The sequence below is a fragment of the Pogona vitticeps genome, chromosome 9, assembly GCF_051106095.1.
Source record: "Pogona vitticeps strain Pit_001003342236 chromosome 9, PviZW2.1, whole genome shotgun sequence".
Lineage (NCBI taxonomy): Eukaryota > Metazoa > Chordata > Lepidosauria > Squamata > Agamidae > Pogona > Pogona vitticeps.
Window position 1 is genome coordinate 4279988 of NC_135791.1, and position 17203 is coordinate 4297190.

The window sequence follows — 17203 nt, forward strand, 5'->3', positions numbered from 1 at the left end:
TGCAGCTGTACAAACAGCCCTGTGAGGTCACATAAAGTAATGTTATAGTTTTCACAGCTCTGATTCATACCAATTCAAACTGCCAACTGGGACCCACACAAAACATCTGTTTTGGGGCAGTAAGGTATAGGTAAAGGTAAAGGTTCCCCTTGACAATTTGTCCAGTCGTGTCTGACTCTAGGGGGCGGTGCTCATCTCCGTTTCCAACCCATAGAGCTAGCGTTTGTCTGAAGACAGTCTTGTGTGATCACGTGACCAGCGCAACTAGACACGGAATGCCGTTACCGGCACAGTTAAACTGCAGTACTGCCCCGGTGTTTGGGGGCAGTAGTGCAGTTTAACCACTCATAATGCAGTGCTTAAACTGCAGTTCTGTAGTCAAGACTCTGCTCACAACCTGCCTTCGATCCCAACAGACTCAGGTAGTTGACTCGTGGTTGACTCAGCCTTCCATCCTTCCGAGGTTGGAAAATTGACTACCCAACTCGTTGGGTGCCGGAGAGCAATATGTAACCTGCATAATAACATTGTAAACCACCCAGGGAGTGCTTTAAGCTCTATGGGGTCTACATATGCAGGACAGTTTGCTTTTTGCTTTGTACAAATACGAATCTGTAAACTACCTGTTTTTTTTTCCTCAGTCCGTACCTGTAACATGAGTGGAAAGGTGAACAAATTGCACCACGCAACCCTAGTTTAATATAGGAGGGAACAGAGAAGTTGTGCTTCATTTTGATGAAAATGTCTTTTGGATTACAACTTTGGGATATAGTCCTAAGCATGCTTACCTTGAACTTGGTGGAATTCACTTCCTAGCAGACATGCATAGCTTTCTGCTATATATCAGTGCAGCTGTGTGCTTAATCAACTAAAGTTGAGCTGTTTAATCAACAGAAAAGCCATTTTTTTCAATTCATGGGATTTAAAATTGTGAGAGAATCTTGATTATTTTTGTTTTGGCACTTTTCTATATGAGGCAAAAAAAGAAAAGAAGACACATTGAAGAATTTCCTTCAAATGGGAGATAATGGCTGGAAACCAGCAGTAAGTCACAACTAGAGCAAGCCCATTGAATTAATGGAACTTATGGAGAAGTTGACTCACCAAATCCCCAAGGATTCAATGGGTCTCTTCTAGTTGTGAGTTACTACTGGATTTCAGCCAGTGTTTATTAACATTGTATATTACTTCCCATTTCCCTCAGTATCTCAGAAATGCACCTGTATTAGGATTTTAAATAATATGCAAACTTATTTAAATTGACTATATTAATAACTTAATTGGCATAAAGGCAAATAGCTATTCAGCTAAAGATTGTGTAATTAAATGGCAGCCCTAAATATAACATTTCTGCATTTAAGTAGAATGCCAGTCGTTACATATGGGAAAGGAGCGAGTGAAATGAGGCAATTTCCATTACATTTTTAATGTATACAATTTAATTTTCTCAAAATGACTGCCAGATAATTGCATATTCTGTAATGGTTGTTTAAGAGAAAAGAAGACATGAGAAATTTCTTACCTTTCTGGCTAACAAACCCATTTTTTCCCCCACCATGCAGGTAAATTGTCAATGTCACGCTTCATTTAACAAGAAACTAATAATGATCAATAATGCGTGCTCTTTCTTTTCCCTTCCCTTTTGAGGGACGGGTGTAGGTGGGAGGGTGGGTTCCACTCCGTCTCTCTGTTATTAGCAGAACTGGCAAAGTTCCCATATCGGGTCATTAGCAGAAATGCATATCTGTGCAGAGTTGATAAATGGCCTTTTTCTGCTTAGAAATACAAAAGCAGATTGCAGAAGACTAAATGTTAGTCTTAAGTATAACAGGAAAATGTAAGGGAGTAAGGCAAAGAAATTCCACCCAATGATGGAGGTGGAGGGATGGCTACTGGAAAACTGGTGATTTGTGATGGTTCGTAGTTCGCCGAATTGAGCCGGTTCCTGCTTTGGTTCACAAACCGGTTCGGGCATCCTGTTTTGGCGAAGCAAAACAAAATGGCGAACTTTTTTCTCCTCTTGGCCTGTGTTTCGTTCTGCAAAAAGAGACGCATGGACTCCCCCTTCCCTGTTGCCACCCCGTACATGGTCTTCCCAGCACCTTGGCCTCTGCTGGTATTTCTATTTCAAGGTTCAGTTAATGCCCATCTCTAATTACTATTCTTTTCGATACTCAAGGGTGGAAGTGGAGTGGAAACGAGCATTTTTTTATTTTTGTGGGGGTGACAAATAGATTCCTGGCATTGTCCTGAATATTACAGGAGCTTGTCAAGGTGTTGAACCAATCTGGGAAAAAAGATTTTCGCTCCTTGGACATCTCATGTGAAGTTTGGATGAAAACCTAGAAACGGATCCACATCCTCGTGAAATAAGCATCACTTAATTGACTGAAGGGAAGGCCTGCTTGAATAGCCAAGTTTTCAGTTGGCTTTTAAAAACACCCAGCGAGGGTGCCAGCCGAATTTCGATAGGGAGGGTGTTCCACAGCCGAGGGGCCACCACCGAGAAGGCCTGGTTTCTCGTTTTTTCCTTCCGGGCCTCCCTCGGCGTCAGACCCCTCAGCTGTCCCTGCTGGCTATGTCAGGTGATTCGGGTAGATCTGGGTGGTAGAAGACGATCTGCCAGATATTGAGGTCCCTTCCACAAGATCCCTTTCCTGCTTTGAAGTTCTCAGATTATTTTTATAAATGAGGTTCTCTGGAATTCTGAGCTTCTTGGACTGGCAAATGGAGGTTGGGAGAAAAATCAAGGTTTCTCATTTTCTCAGTAAGTTAAAAAAACAAATCTAACTGGGACAGGAGAAAGTCTCAGCAAGAAGTTTTTGCATAGGGTTTTCTTGAAAATTGTTCGCACGACTACTTTAAAACTCTGGAGGGGGTAGCTTGCAGGAACTGATTTGTTTCAAGAAAGTTCTCCTAAACCCAGCCATTTTATTACTTGAGATGGAGAGACACCAAGAATTTTTTCAACCTTATGCACAGCACTCCATAAAGATTCCTTGAGTCAACAAAAGGTGATTGAACTCCGTGTGGCTATAAAAGCACACTTTTATAGTTTCAGAGGGAACAATGAGTGGCAATTATGCTTATCTCGAGCATTTTGAAGGAATTTTGTGAGTCCACCGTCCAGGTGCCAGTAATCAAAGTAAATTTTACGGAGTCAAAGTGAAACATTGGGGAGATGTAGATGTTCTAATTATATGGGAGAAAGCAAAGAGGAGGCGAAGCTGCAGCCGCTGATCAAAATGCACAAGAAGACACTCGAGAGACCATTAAGGCTGAGAAAAGAGAGACAACTTACATGTCCTTTATATAATCGCTTGGGAAATTGAAATACCATTGTGTGAGTCTGTCTGAATGATGTCTTTCCAAATGTGCCAACGCTCGTTCTACTTTCATGTACTCCATGTGTCAACCTATTCTTTGGAAGAAGATCATTCCCTTTTCGACCTTGCATGCTGCAAATGGTGACTTTCCCCTCCCCCCTTTTGAAAACAGAGAGGTGCAGTTTTTGAAAAATGAAGTCACGTGCAATTTGCACATACACAAGACTGCTTTTTTTGGTGGGCACATAGAAGGTGCCACAGTGATGGCTGCTGACTTGCTCCCGCATGGTGTTTTCAGCAAAAGCATTTGAATGGGTTGCTCGCATCTTCGTAAGAAGTCAATCTGCGCCTGCTGTGTTCACCGTTGCTTCCATTTAGGAGGTAACAGGCACTAGAGATCTTTAGCATGACTGCACAAATTAGGATAGGGGGAGAAAAATGCTTGGTGTCTCACTCACCTGCTAGAGGTGAGATATTTCATGAGATTCCTCGGCAGGCTGCCCTACCATCTCAGTGCAGCCTGTAACAACCATCAGCGATGGACAGATGAGATAATGGCAAGTTGTCAGTCTTAGCTGTGGCATCTATTGGCAAGTTCGACTCTCACTTTGGTTAATTCAAGTCACAAAGTGTCTTGTGGTACAGAATGACAGACCCAGACTCGGGAGACCTGGGTTGAAATCCTGGTTCTGCCATGGAGACTCAGTGGCTGGTGAAAAATGGTAAAAACACATCTTAAACATCTCACCTTGAAAACGCTATTAAAGTCACTATAACTTGGGTGTGACTTGATGGCATGGAACATAAAGAAATGATCATCCACCTGAAATTGTAGCACCGTAGGAAGGATGGGAATCAAAAGTCACCTTCTGTACCCTAATAAATGTGGCCCAAGGGGGAGTGCGGCAAAAATCTCCCAGCCCTTCTTTGGCACAGGATGGCATTTCCTGAACTGAGTAAATATTTGGAAACATAAGCACCTCACTGATCAATTTCACTGAATTTCATTTATTCCCACATGCATTATCTTCCTCCCAGCTTGTGAAGCTTTGATGTTTTTTTCCTAAACTGGGGGGGGGGGGGAATCCCACATACTTAATTTTTTTCTAATTACATATTTATCTATTTGTTTTGCCTAATTTACACATTGATTTATTGGCACACATTCTCTCCCGTTGACTAAAACGCCTTCAAGTTTATTTTTTTTTCCCCAACTGGACACATTTTACTAGTTTTCATTTCCTAGGAACTGCATGACTCTCTTATTTCTTCAGAGCACCCCATAAACCTTGCAGACCCATGAGTCTATTTCTTCTCAGAACAAGTCTTAGTAGGCGCAAAAATGCTACTTTTGTTGACATCACCACATCCCACAAATGTATTTTCCTGGAAGTTCTCTCCCAGCAGGTTAAATTCTCATGTGCTATTTCCCTCTGTTGGCCAGTTCTTGGGGGGGAAATGTACAAAAAGAGGTTCTAGTTCAATCGAAACTCAGTTGCCCAACCTCTTCATTTTTTTGCTTCTCTCCTTTTCTCTTGAAAAATGCCTGTGTAAGAATTTGTAGGAAATGAAATAAAATAAAACAAAACATAGCCTCATATCGGAATGGACAATCACCCTTCTTTAGCTTGACAGATCTAGGACTATTCAGAATGTAAAAAATAATGTGACAAGCCTGATTAAGGATGCAACCGATCTTCACACATTTCCTCATCCTTGATTAAAATGTTCCTGGTGAAATCCATCTCGCCAAGAACTTAACATCTACGAATAACCACCTGACAATTCCCATGAACGTTTGGATTTTGGGTACTTGCTTTGAAGAACTGTGATTTACCCACAAAAGCTCTCATATCGTATGATTTTTTCCCCCTAGTGGCCTATAAAGGTATTGCCTATTTTTGCATTGGTATTTTGTAATGGCCACATGGCTCCCCCCCCCTTTTATTTCAATCGATGCATCAGGATGTCCTGTTGAAAAGATGGCAACCTCTGCGTGACATTTCCCTCTTGGGCAGCTGTGAAAACGATCTGTCCCTGTTCTGTCATTTGGGAAACAAAGAAGAATAACAACCCCGTTTGAATGATGTGTAAAACTCTTGCATTTTGCACAAAACCTGTGTGTTTTATGCAAAATTATGTATTCTGCACATAAATCTTGTTGTGCAAAACACAGTGACTGAAATCCAGGCGTAGGGTGCAACTAGAGTGGGTTCATTGCATCAGTGGGGATTTAAGAAGTCAACTCCTCCGTAAGTTCCATTAGTTTATATGGGCCAACTCTAGCTACGACTTATGACTGGATTTCAGCCAATGTTTTGGGCAAAATAATTTCCTGTCCCCACAACTCCAAAGTTTGTGACTCCATTTTCAGTTTTTTGTGTGAGCAAATTGAAATATGGAGGCACCTGTGCTAACGTAGAGATGTTCAACTGGTGGCCTGTTAAGAGTGAGCAGCGACATGACTAAGCTGGTGATTACAGATGGGCATGAAGCAGGAAAATGGAAGTTCATATTGGCTTGTGGTTCGTTGCTATTCGCAAACCACAAACTTCTACAAACGTTTACAAACTTTCTGATGAAGCAAACTATTTCATGGTTTGTACAATTTGGGAATTCTGGGAGCAGTAGAGTAGTGCCTGCACAAGTTAGAGATACCAAATTCACAGAAAATCCTCGGCTGACTCTCCTCCTCACCCCCTCCAAGTCTGGCAAAGATTAGATTTGGAATGTCCACATTATAGCCTCTCAAAGCAGGTGCCCTAGGAAAATGTTCTTTAGCAAGTGGCGAATCGTACGAAGCGTATGAATAAGCTACACTGATAATAGTTCTGTGTTTTGTTTTATTCTGGGCATGCATGTTAGTCTGAAGTGCCATGAAACAAGCCACAAAATGGCCCGATTAATGGACTTTTTTTTTTTTTTTTTTTGCCTCATGGTTCATTTTGCACCCGTCTCTACTGGCAACCAAACCTTCTCCACAGCTGTTGTTTCATGCACAGTTACACTTCGGGGTAATGGTTATATTTTACACAATCCCCAACTGAAAATTTTCCCCCCTTAACAGTCCCAAAAAATAGGGGAATACAGTCGAGAACATTCCCGTTCTTTGCATTTTTCATTCTCATCCATGAGAATGAAATAAGTACAAATTTTCGTTCTTAGCTCTGAGTGTTTTTGAACCAGACCGAGGAGAACATACCCATCCATTGGGTTTCGCTGTCCTTTTACTCTGCCAGCTTCCCCCCCCATCAGCTCTTACTGGCTGGCTTATGACCCGATAGTCATCAGGAAAAGAGAAAGAGAGAGAGATTCTTACAGAAATGTCACTGACAAGTTGGTGAAAGCATTCACTTGGGCTCTCCCCCCACCCGCTCTTTCTGCTTTTGTCGGACCCTCGAACCAGATGGAGCTTCTTATTTAATCAGCCCCTTTTGCTTCCAATCAGTCCAAAAACTTCGGTTGAAGGATTTGATGGAAAGCTACTCACAAATGGCTAATGGAAGACATCTCTCCCCCCCCCCCCGGTGCCTTTTCTACACCTCTTATCAGGCTTTTCAAATGAATCTGGAGGAAAAAGAGATAGAGATTTAGGGCACCGGCATGCGGAATCGAGCGATTATCAGCCTCGTCAGGGGGACGGAGTGTCTTTCAAAGTCTTTTCTCCTGTTGCTTTTTTTTTTTCGTTCGTGAGTTGAAATAACGAAATTGCCCGCTGAGGAAGCTGCTCAGCATTTTTGTGAACGGTTTTTTGGTAGTATCAACCTCTCTGTCTCGACACTTTCAGGGGTCTCTCTCTCTTCCTCTACAACCCTTGTTTGGATAGTGCAGTGGTTAGGATGCCAGGCTAGGATTCAGGAGGCCTGGGTTCGAATCCCTCCTCTGTCATAGAAATTCGCTGGGTGAATCCTTCAACATCTCACACATGTTGGAATCCCTATTAAGTCACCAGATGCTGATGTCCAGATATTGTGGAGTGGAAATCCCAAAATTCTCCATTCTGGGAATTCAGTTCAAGAGACACATACCTACAGACACCTAAATGTGGTATATTTGGAGAAAAGGCCTAGCCAGGAAGGATTTGGGGTCTGGCAAAGGCCTATATCTGTTCTAGCTTCCTGTGCAGAAAGGCTCTACTTCTACCTGGGAGTTTCCTTTCTGGACAGGATGTTAAGTTGTCTGGGTCTGTGCTAGGCCTTAAAGTCTTCCCAACTAGGTATTTTCTTCAGGCGAGCTGCATTTAGGTGTCTGTAAGTATGGGTTTGTCAGTTACAGCTGCCAGAACAGAAAAGTATGGGATTTCCAGTCCAAAAAAAATGTGAAAATCCCATTTCTAGCAGCAACCAATCCTTGTACAAATTCTGGAGGGCAAAAGATAGCCATGTTAGTCGGCTGTAGTTTAAAAAGAAAAAGAATCCTGTGCCCTCTGAAAGACTAATAACTTCTGTGCAGCACAAAGAATGAGCCCTGTGGCGAGGTGGTTAAAATGCAGTACTGCAGTTAAGACTCTGCTTGCAAGCCGAGTTCAATCCTGACGGGATCAGGTAGCTGACTCAAGTTTGACTCAGCCTTCTGTCCTTTTGAGGTTGATAAATTGAGTGCCAAGCTCACTGGTGGGCTGTGTGCAGCCTGCAAAATTAAATTGTGAGCTGCCCAGTAAGAGCTTGAAGCACTATAGGGTGGTATAAAAGTAGCACACTTAGAAGCAAACTGTTCCTCTATGCTGCATGAGTATATTATATTTACACACCTTATCCTCTGTGTAAAAAAAAAAAATGTTTGGTAGGCTGTTGAATTTCATGGTCAAAATAGTGCCAGTTTCTGTAGCCTATTGTGTTTGTGCCGAGAACTGCCAGCGCTGTAACAGCTTGACAAGGAAAACTACCTTCAGAAAATGACTTTAAAATCATTAAACCATATAGAGAATGGAGATGTCATTATAGGAGGCTGTCCATGCCTCCAGAATGTGGAATGGTTTTCTTTATCACCCTAATGAACCAATCAGTGGTACACCTCCTCCCCCTCTCCCAGTAAGGTTTTGTGCTTCACCTCATTTTCCAAAGTATCCGATGTTTTCCACCCCAGTCTTGCTGACATCATCCTCCAGATCACAATGCCCTCTGCCTGGAAATTACAAGCTGACCGTGCCTTTCATCTGCAGGTTGACCACGGAGATGGAGTGAAATAGTCCTGGTACAGCAAATGCCTTGAAGACAATCTCATAAATTGTGATGACTTCAAAGTTCCATTCTGCTTGGTGTTTTTCCTCAAGCTGTAATCATGCTTTGTTCTCAAATGTTCTCTTTCCTTCTACTTCCTCCTCCTCTTCTTCTTGTTTATCGGCATGGAGCGGGATGAGTGCAGGTTCATTGGTTTTGCGATGGAAATAGAATTATGGCTAGAGATGGGCATGAATTCATTTGTGCTGCTTTGTACGAAGCGTGCTGCTGTGTGGACCCTCCCCACGCCCCCTAGGCCAGCTGGTCCACTCACCATTCATTGCACCCCGTGGGGGTCCTCCTTCTCCAGCAGCGCACCAGTCCGGGCAGGAGCTCGGTCAGCTCCTCCCCGCCTCCTCCAGCAGCTGACCTCGCCGACAAGGAGGCAGGGCAGGGATTCTGACCCGCACCGCTGGGGGGCTGGGTGGGGGAAGGGTCAGCACAGCATCTGTGGTGCCATGCGGGTTACTTCATATGAAGCAGCACTAATGAATGCATGCCCATCTCTGATTGTGACTGGCTCTCTCACAAGGCCTGGCCAGGTGGCTGGGCTGACAGCATCAGCTTGAAAAAAAAGCAAGAGTCAAAAATCTGAAGATGAATGCCAGCCCCAAGCAGATTCTGACCAACTCTGCTGAAATCAAGAATTAAGGGACATTGATCCTGGGAATGGATAAAGTTGCCCTGCCAGGACAAAAGTTGGCAACTGAAGTTTTTATTGCACAAATTGGATACTTCAGCCTTCAGAACTGTACTTTACTTGGGATGCCAATCTGATACCCATGTATCTGAGGGAGAGTGCATTGAATTAAGTATAATTTACTACTCCGTATACATGCGTAGTTCGATTGCCGTGTGACTCATGGGACAAGCTGTGTTAATATTGTGAAAAAAATAAACCAAGTTGGGGATTATCGGAGACTTATTTTCAAATCATTCTGTATTAAACCTTCCATTTTTCCTTACTATTTCAGATTAAGGGGGGGATGAGTTGAAGATGAAGTTCTGTTTTAAGAAAAATCAGTCACCAGCTCTAATTTAAATGCAGGACTCACAATAAAGGGATAAAGCCAGTTATTAATTCTAGCTAGAGTAGAAGCCTTGAATCAATAGGACTTAATTGGTGATACCTTACTGAGCCCCGCTCATTCAGTTAAAGGTAAAGGTTCCCCTTGACAATTTTTTGTCCAGTCACGTTCGACTCTACGGGGCAGTGCTCATCCCCGTTTCCAAGCCATAGAGCTAGTGTTTTGTCCGAAGACAATCTTCCGTGGTCACATGGCCGATACGACGTAGACGCTGTTACCTTCCCACCGAGGTGGTCCCTATTTATCTACTTGCATTTGCATGCTTTCGAACCGCTAGGTTGGTGGGAGCTGGGACAAGCGACGGGAGCTCACTCCGTCGCATGGATTTGATCTTACGACTGCTGGTCTTCTGACCCTGCAGCACAGGCTTCTGCGGTTTAGCCCGCAGCGCCACCATGTCCCCGTTCATTCAGTTAGTCTACTCCAATTCATACTAGCAACTAGATTTAGCCCAAAGACTTCACTTCAGTTCCTAAACTAGAATTAATGTGCCTCTTTTCAACTCCCTATTAAAAATGGAACTAAGAAGTGAGGCAGGTGTTCAGCTGTCAGAGAACGAAATCTTAGTCAGATGGATCAAATTCTATGGGAAAATCTCAGTGCTCCAAGGTATCAGGCTTAACGTCCCAATATTTTGCTCCAAATTCAGTTCCCCCACACAGCCTCCTAATTCTGGAGTATCAGAAGAAATCCCATACCATCTTCTGACAGCAGCCATTTCTATCCAAAGGGAAGTTTTATTCTTTCCATGGAATTCAGACAGTTCTTACCAATTTAAAATAAACATCCATCTGGATAAAGCAAAGTGTATTGCTTATATTTGACCCAATAGTACTTAAAGCTCTCTCTGGGCAGTTTACAATTCAATTATACAGGCTATACATTGCACACATACCCAGCAAGCCGGGCATTCAGTTTATCAACCTCAAACCTCAAGCTGGCTTCCTGAGCCCAGGATCCATGAGCAGAGTCTTCACTGCCATAATGCAGTTTAACCACTGTGCCACAAGTATAAATTTCAGCCCTTTCCTGGGCATAACAATAAGGTAAATACACCTCATGGTGAATTAGTTCTTTTTTCAAAGACTTTTCCTTTTCCACTATTTTTGGGTAGAGGGTTAAATCAGCCAGTCTGATACTATTCTACATATAAGCTTTTGTTTCACTTGTGTTTCATCAAAAAGAAAACTATCATTTCAAATGTAAAAATGTACAATCATAAAAAAAATTCAGAAGAAGAATCTAAATGCATAGAATATAATTTATAGCCTTAAGCAGTTATAACTTTGACATATATCAAAAATTTTAAAATGGCGTTCCCTTACCTAGAAGAATTAAACCAGCAATAATAAATTCCCATCGCTGTTATCCATGTCGCTTTCTTCTTTCCTGCTTGTTGTGCCATCAATGAGCTGTATTATATTACTAACTTCTTTGTACAAACTGAGCTTTATCTGCTTGTAATCCTAGTTCCTACAGGTAAACATCTTACTACTGTCGACCTAAATATGCTTACATAATAGCTGTTTCTAAACAAATCTATACAGTGCCTGTTGTTAATCAAAATATCTGTATCCTGCCTGAAAAGCACAGTTTTTAACCTTGGCTGGTATCTTGGTGTACTAGCACATCTGAAACATTATTATTTAAGATTCAATCTACACAAGCAATCTTACATTTATTGGCTTGCTAGCCATCAAATTTAGAACACAGAAACATACTGTGTATATAGTTGACACTTGAGCTAAATTGCTATTTACACATTAAAGATAAACTAGAAGAAAAAATACTCATGGATTCTTGCTGACATCTGATGGAATCACTTGTGTCATTTCACTCCCCCATGCATGGTAAAACATGTGTGTTCACTTTTTGGCATTTATTGTCAAAAAGGAACTTATTTACAGTGCTTGTAATAATGAGACACATTGTTCTATTCCCTTCCTACTGTTGCTAATAAGGAACTTGCTAAACTTTATTTTCATTCTTTGCCAATGTGCTTAAAAGATGATATAATGCTTTAACTGAAAAACATTCTCACAGCTGTGGCTGAATTTTTCGTCTGTCATTAGAAACCCAAGGTCAAAGAACATTATGTGAGCTGCCGGTTAAAAGCAAGCTGCTTATAAAAAAAGGAATAAAGTAAGCAATCTTGAATGCTTTACTTGAACAACATCTTATTAACTCTGACAAAGGGAATATTAAATTAAAGGATACTTAATATCGTTCTGGGCCCTTTTAAAACTATGTGGGAGTTTTGCTCGTTTTTGAACTTGAGACTTAGAATTGGGACTTGTATGTGCTTAACAGCTGACCTCTACACCTTCAAGGCAAATGTTGCTTTCCAAGATAGGTCTGTTTGTGCTTGTTTTACACACACAAACACACACACACACACAGAGAGAGAGAGAGAATTTGAGTGAACTGGACAGTAATTTATCTAATACTGGAAGCCTCTGGATACTCATGTTTCATTTTTCAACAGGAAACATGTTGTGGGCTTCCTATAAGCATCTCGTTGCTTTTTTAAGAAAGAGAATGCTGCAGCAGATAGTATTTTGATTTCATTTCGTCAGGCTCGGCTCTTCCTGTATAGGTGCCAGGCTGAATGTTGTTGTTTAGTCGTTACGTCGTGTCCGACTCTTCATGACCCCACGGACCAGAGCACGCCAGGCCCTCTTGTCTTCCATTGCCTACCGGAGTTGGGTCAAACTCAGCCAGGCTGAATATACTTCATGAAACAATGTTGTTTTGCCAGTGATTCCTGAATGTGGTCCCACGAGGAGGAGGTTGTGGTGAGGAGTAGAAACTGTATTTGGCTTCTTGCTACATAATTGATCTCTTGTCTCAGCAGTTACTTCTGAGGAAATTCCTCACAGAAACGGGAGTCTCCTATGATTGGCCATCCGTAGGTACCCATATAAGCCTTTGTTGTGTTGCTAGGAAGGGCAGCTTGACTTTTGAGCATCACATATTCAAAGAATGTGTCTTCTGTTACCCATCAGGGTCTCTGCTTGGAATCACGTTAAAATACGCTAACAAAGTTTATAGACTGGCCCTTAGGGAGGGAATACCAGAGTCCGGGAGCAGCCACAGAGAAGTCCCTCTCTTGTGTCCCCATCAAATGCACATGTGAGGGTGTCGGGACTGAGAGAAAGGCCTCCTCAGATCTTAATGCCATATCAGGCTTATTTTGGTGGGGTTGACAGCATTTCAAGAGATTTGGGGAGAGAAGAAGGGGTCAAACATGCACTTCCACCAGAACTTCCTGTTAGGGCCACCAGCTATGGGGTGATTTTGATTTTGAATTCCCCCTTGGACTTGCCATTCATGACAGTGTGCTATTATTTTGAAGGGGATTGTGGGAATTTTTTTTAAAAAAATGGACATTGACAGCCAATGGTTAGAGGGCAATCTGTTGTGAAGGAGGCAGAGGCAAAATAAAGCAAGACTAGGATACGATTTTCTTTCTGGGAGCCATGTTGTGCAGCTTCCTGGGTTGTCGGCTTTCTGACCAGCAGTGGCAGTACCCCTATGTTTCTCTCAACGCACACGTCCGCCCGCAGTTTTCCTAGACACGTCTTGATCACAAGAGGGAAAGAACAAAGCCACAGAAATGAGAAGAACCTGATGGCATAAAATGACAACTGCAGTTCTTTCATTAGTCAGTCCTTCTCTTTCAAAGCCTATTGTTCAAAGGCATGTCGGTATAAAACATCCAGACACGAAAAGCCCACAAAAGTGACCTAAGAAGCCAGCTTACATCAGGGTGCATTTCTTGAAGCAACACTCTCATGAAATAAATCTGTCTCTGAAAAGATGACAAGTTTTCTGAGGAAGACAAAGTTATAAACTTTTGGTGCCAGCAAAATCATGGAGGAATGTCTGTGCCTCGCTTTGGTTTGGAACAGGTAGAAGACGGGGAATAAATGTATAGGCTCCGTTCCAGCTATGCTGTTTGAAGGACAATTGTCTCTCACCTACGCTTTCCCATCAGTTAAAATAATGTCCAGACGTATTTCTTAATACAACAGGAGAAGCGCTTTGGCCCACAACTTCTCAGTTTGGAACAGGTAGGAGAGGAGAAATAAGTGAATAGTCTTTATTTCATGTATGCTCTTTGAAGGACCATCCTCTCCCACCTATGCCTTCCTATCAGTTAAAATAATGTCCGGAAACATTTTCTAATACAACAGGAGAAGCGCTTTGGCCCACAACTTCTCAGTTTGGAACAGGTAGGAGAGGGGAAGTAAGTTAACAGTATTTATTTCATGTATGCTCTTTGAAGGACCATCCTCTCCCACCTATGCCTTCCTATCAGTTAAAATAATGTCCAGAAAGATTTCCTAATACAACAGGAGAAACACTTTGGCCCACAACTTCTCAGTTTGGAACAGGTAGGAGAGGGGAAATAAGTGAATAGTATGCCTTCCTATCAGTTAAAATAATGTCCGGAAACATTTCCTAATAAAACAGGAGAAACTTTCCCTCCCCCGCAACTTATCTGTCACACCCACAGTGGTGAAAATTAAGGCATGGTAGGAGTTGCACCCAAAATATTTGGAGGGTCACAGGGTCTACTTCCCTGCCATAGAATTTTGCTTTTTTTTCCTGTCAGGTGGAAGGTTACTGGAAAAGTAGCATTTTGTATGATGATGCCCAAATAATGGAAGCTTCTCCTTTGATGTGTTGACCCAACACTAAGCTTCTCTTTTATATTCTAGAATGGCTTATCCTTAAGGGCATTGACAATCTTTTCATTGCTTTTGTAAGCTTCTGTTTTCATCTGCTTTAATTTGCGGCATTGATCCTTATACCTTGATGGTTATATTGCTAGTTGGTATTGTATTTTATTGCATTTCATTGTTTTACAATCGATTTCTTGTAAGCCCCCGTTGTTTGCCTTGGAAGGGTTATAATCACTATAAATATACACGTCAAAGAGGTATGAAGATTACGTATGAAGGAACGTGGAAGAAGAACAATGAAGAATGGCATCTGGCACTGGAAAAAAGAAAATTCAAGATCGTGGTATCTCACTTCAAACCCATAGCTAACAGTAGTGCCTACATATATGGAAGCCGTTAAGTTGAGTTTGACAGTCTTGAGATTAGTGGGGGATACTGAAAAATAATACAAGGGCAAAATGGGGCATACATTTTAAAATGTGTACAGCTGAGCAATGCTTGGAAGAACAGTTTCAAAAAAAATGAGAAAAATGTGGTAGTCAATGGAGAAATTTTGCAAATAAAGTAAAATATAAAGGAATGTGGGAGATGGACATTAACCTTAGTTTGGAGGTTAGTGCCAGTTTGTATGCCTGGTACTAGAGATGGGGATAAATATAGAAACAGATTGCTTTTGCCCACGAATATAGCCAATTCGTTAAATATTTGTCGATCCGTATTTGTGTGTTCCAGAGACCCCCACGAATATGGGGACGAATATTGACCCGTTTGTATTAGTCCTTTGTACTAAAAAAACACACACAAAAAACACCATTCTGCCTACCAGCTGCCAATCAGCTAATCAGTGGCAGAAAGGCAGCCACCCCCCTACACAGCCACCCAATACCACAGCCTACCCCCACCTCATTCCTTTCCCTACCTTATGCCCCACCCCACCCACACCGACACTCTTGTACATTAATCGCTGCTGCCAAGGACTTCTGGCCTCATGGTCCTGCCCTAAATGAAGCCGCAGCTGCTATCTTTGCAAAGGGCAGCCAGTCTCCCTTTTTACACGCAGTGGCTGTGAAGGCCTGATGGAGACCTCGGCAGCAGCTATTAAGGAAAGGGGGTGTCGGTGGAAGTGGGGTGGGGGCTAAGGTAGGGAAAGGAAAGGGGTGTGGGGGTAGGCTGTTGGAGAGGCTGGCTATGTGGGGAGGTGGCTGCTTATTGGCTTCTGATAAGTGGCCGGTAGGCAGAATGGACTTCTGTGCCATGTGGCAAACTCTCCTGGGGGGGGGGAACCAATTTTAATTGCGTCTCTTGCTAACTGTTGGAACATTGCTCATTATCCCCTCCAATACCTAGTTATATGTATTTAATTACAGCTTACTGAAGCTTGCTAATTTTTGCACCTAGACAAGTGGTGCATCAATGCTGTCACCAATAGTTGTGCTCCTGCGTAGGACCAAAGATCTCATCTATCTTCTCTTTCTGGCCATCTCCCCACCCTCTACACTGCAGGCTAGTGGTTTCTGAGCTCTGCAAGAAGAGTACAGCCATCCTGTCTCCCTCTGAAGACAAAAGAGGCAATTGATGTAAGCCGAGTGTTTCAGGAATTACAGAACAACAGAAGGCCATAACTTAAAAGGACAGGAAATGTGGTGTGTGTGCGTGCGTGTGCGACAGAGAAACTGGAAACTCAACTGAAGCAATTGAGAAGATGTTAAAAGTTTCCTCTTAGATGAGAGGGGACCATGCACAGGCCAAGAGATAGCTGTTGAGTAATTATAGTCAAAGGGTTGGCTGAGTCATAACAGCTGCCTTAAGTGCCCAGGTGTAGATATGCACTGGGATGAAAAATGGGTTCTAAATGGTTTGGTTTGGTGTGCCACTGATGAGGCCAGTAGACATCTCATGCAAGACTATGGTGCCCATAGCCATTTCTATCTTAATTGGCATGTTGGCTTAGAATGGGTTGTTGTTACCCTACAACCAGGGGATTCACTCTCAACCTGGAATGAAGAATGGAACAGCGTTTGATGGAGAAGGTACTTACTGGGATGTCTAAGCCATTTCCCATTACAGCCTCGGCACAGGATTTCCCTGCCGTGTGTGAGTTCAAGATTGATGCGCAACATATTTTCAGTAACAGCTCCATATGTGCTCGCATGTCTCGTCGTATTACCCGGCTTTCCCCAAATAGGAGTCTAACTCCAACTGGGTCATCAGATGCTCACCTTCCTCGAAGCAGATGTTTACCTCGAGGTCATGTGCTGTGCAGCTCCTTTGAAGATGGGATCCCCCCCCCCATCGGAATCTGAACTCCCAGCATCGCACCCATAGGAAATTCTCTTCTCAAAACTGTTGCACGTCACTACATGAAAGGCAAAAAAAAATTAATCTGCAGGACACCGAGCTTTCACAGGCCAACTGGCAATGCCTCCTGTCAAATCATGGAAACCTTGGGAAGGAAAGAATAAATCAGAGCCAGAAGGAGGAGGTCGGGAGAGGGAATAATTCACATTGATAATGTTGCCTCCGGTTCTCTTTGTGGCATAGGAATTCTCAGTGCACATCTTTTCCAGTTGTGGTTGCTCATCCTTTCAGAATGAAAGCAGGCACGGAAAGGGGATAGGATATAAATTCTTAACCTGGCATGTGAAAACAAGGAATCATTTCTTTCTTTGCTTTGCTCACAAGTAGGGGGAAGATTTCTATGACATGTCACACTTTCTCTGCAACCTACATTTGAACCCATAACCAAGTTCAAACATGTCTATGAGTAATCTGGCCTTTCTCACCCGATGAGTCATCAACATGCTCAAACCCAGCCATAAGCTCAAACATAGGTTGCAGGGGGAAAATGACATGTCATAGAAATCCTTCCCCCCCCCCCCACT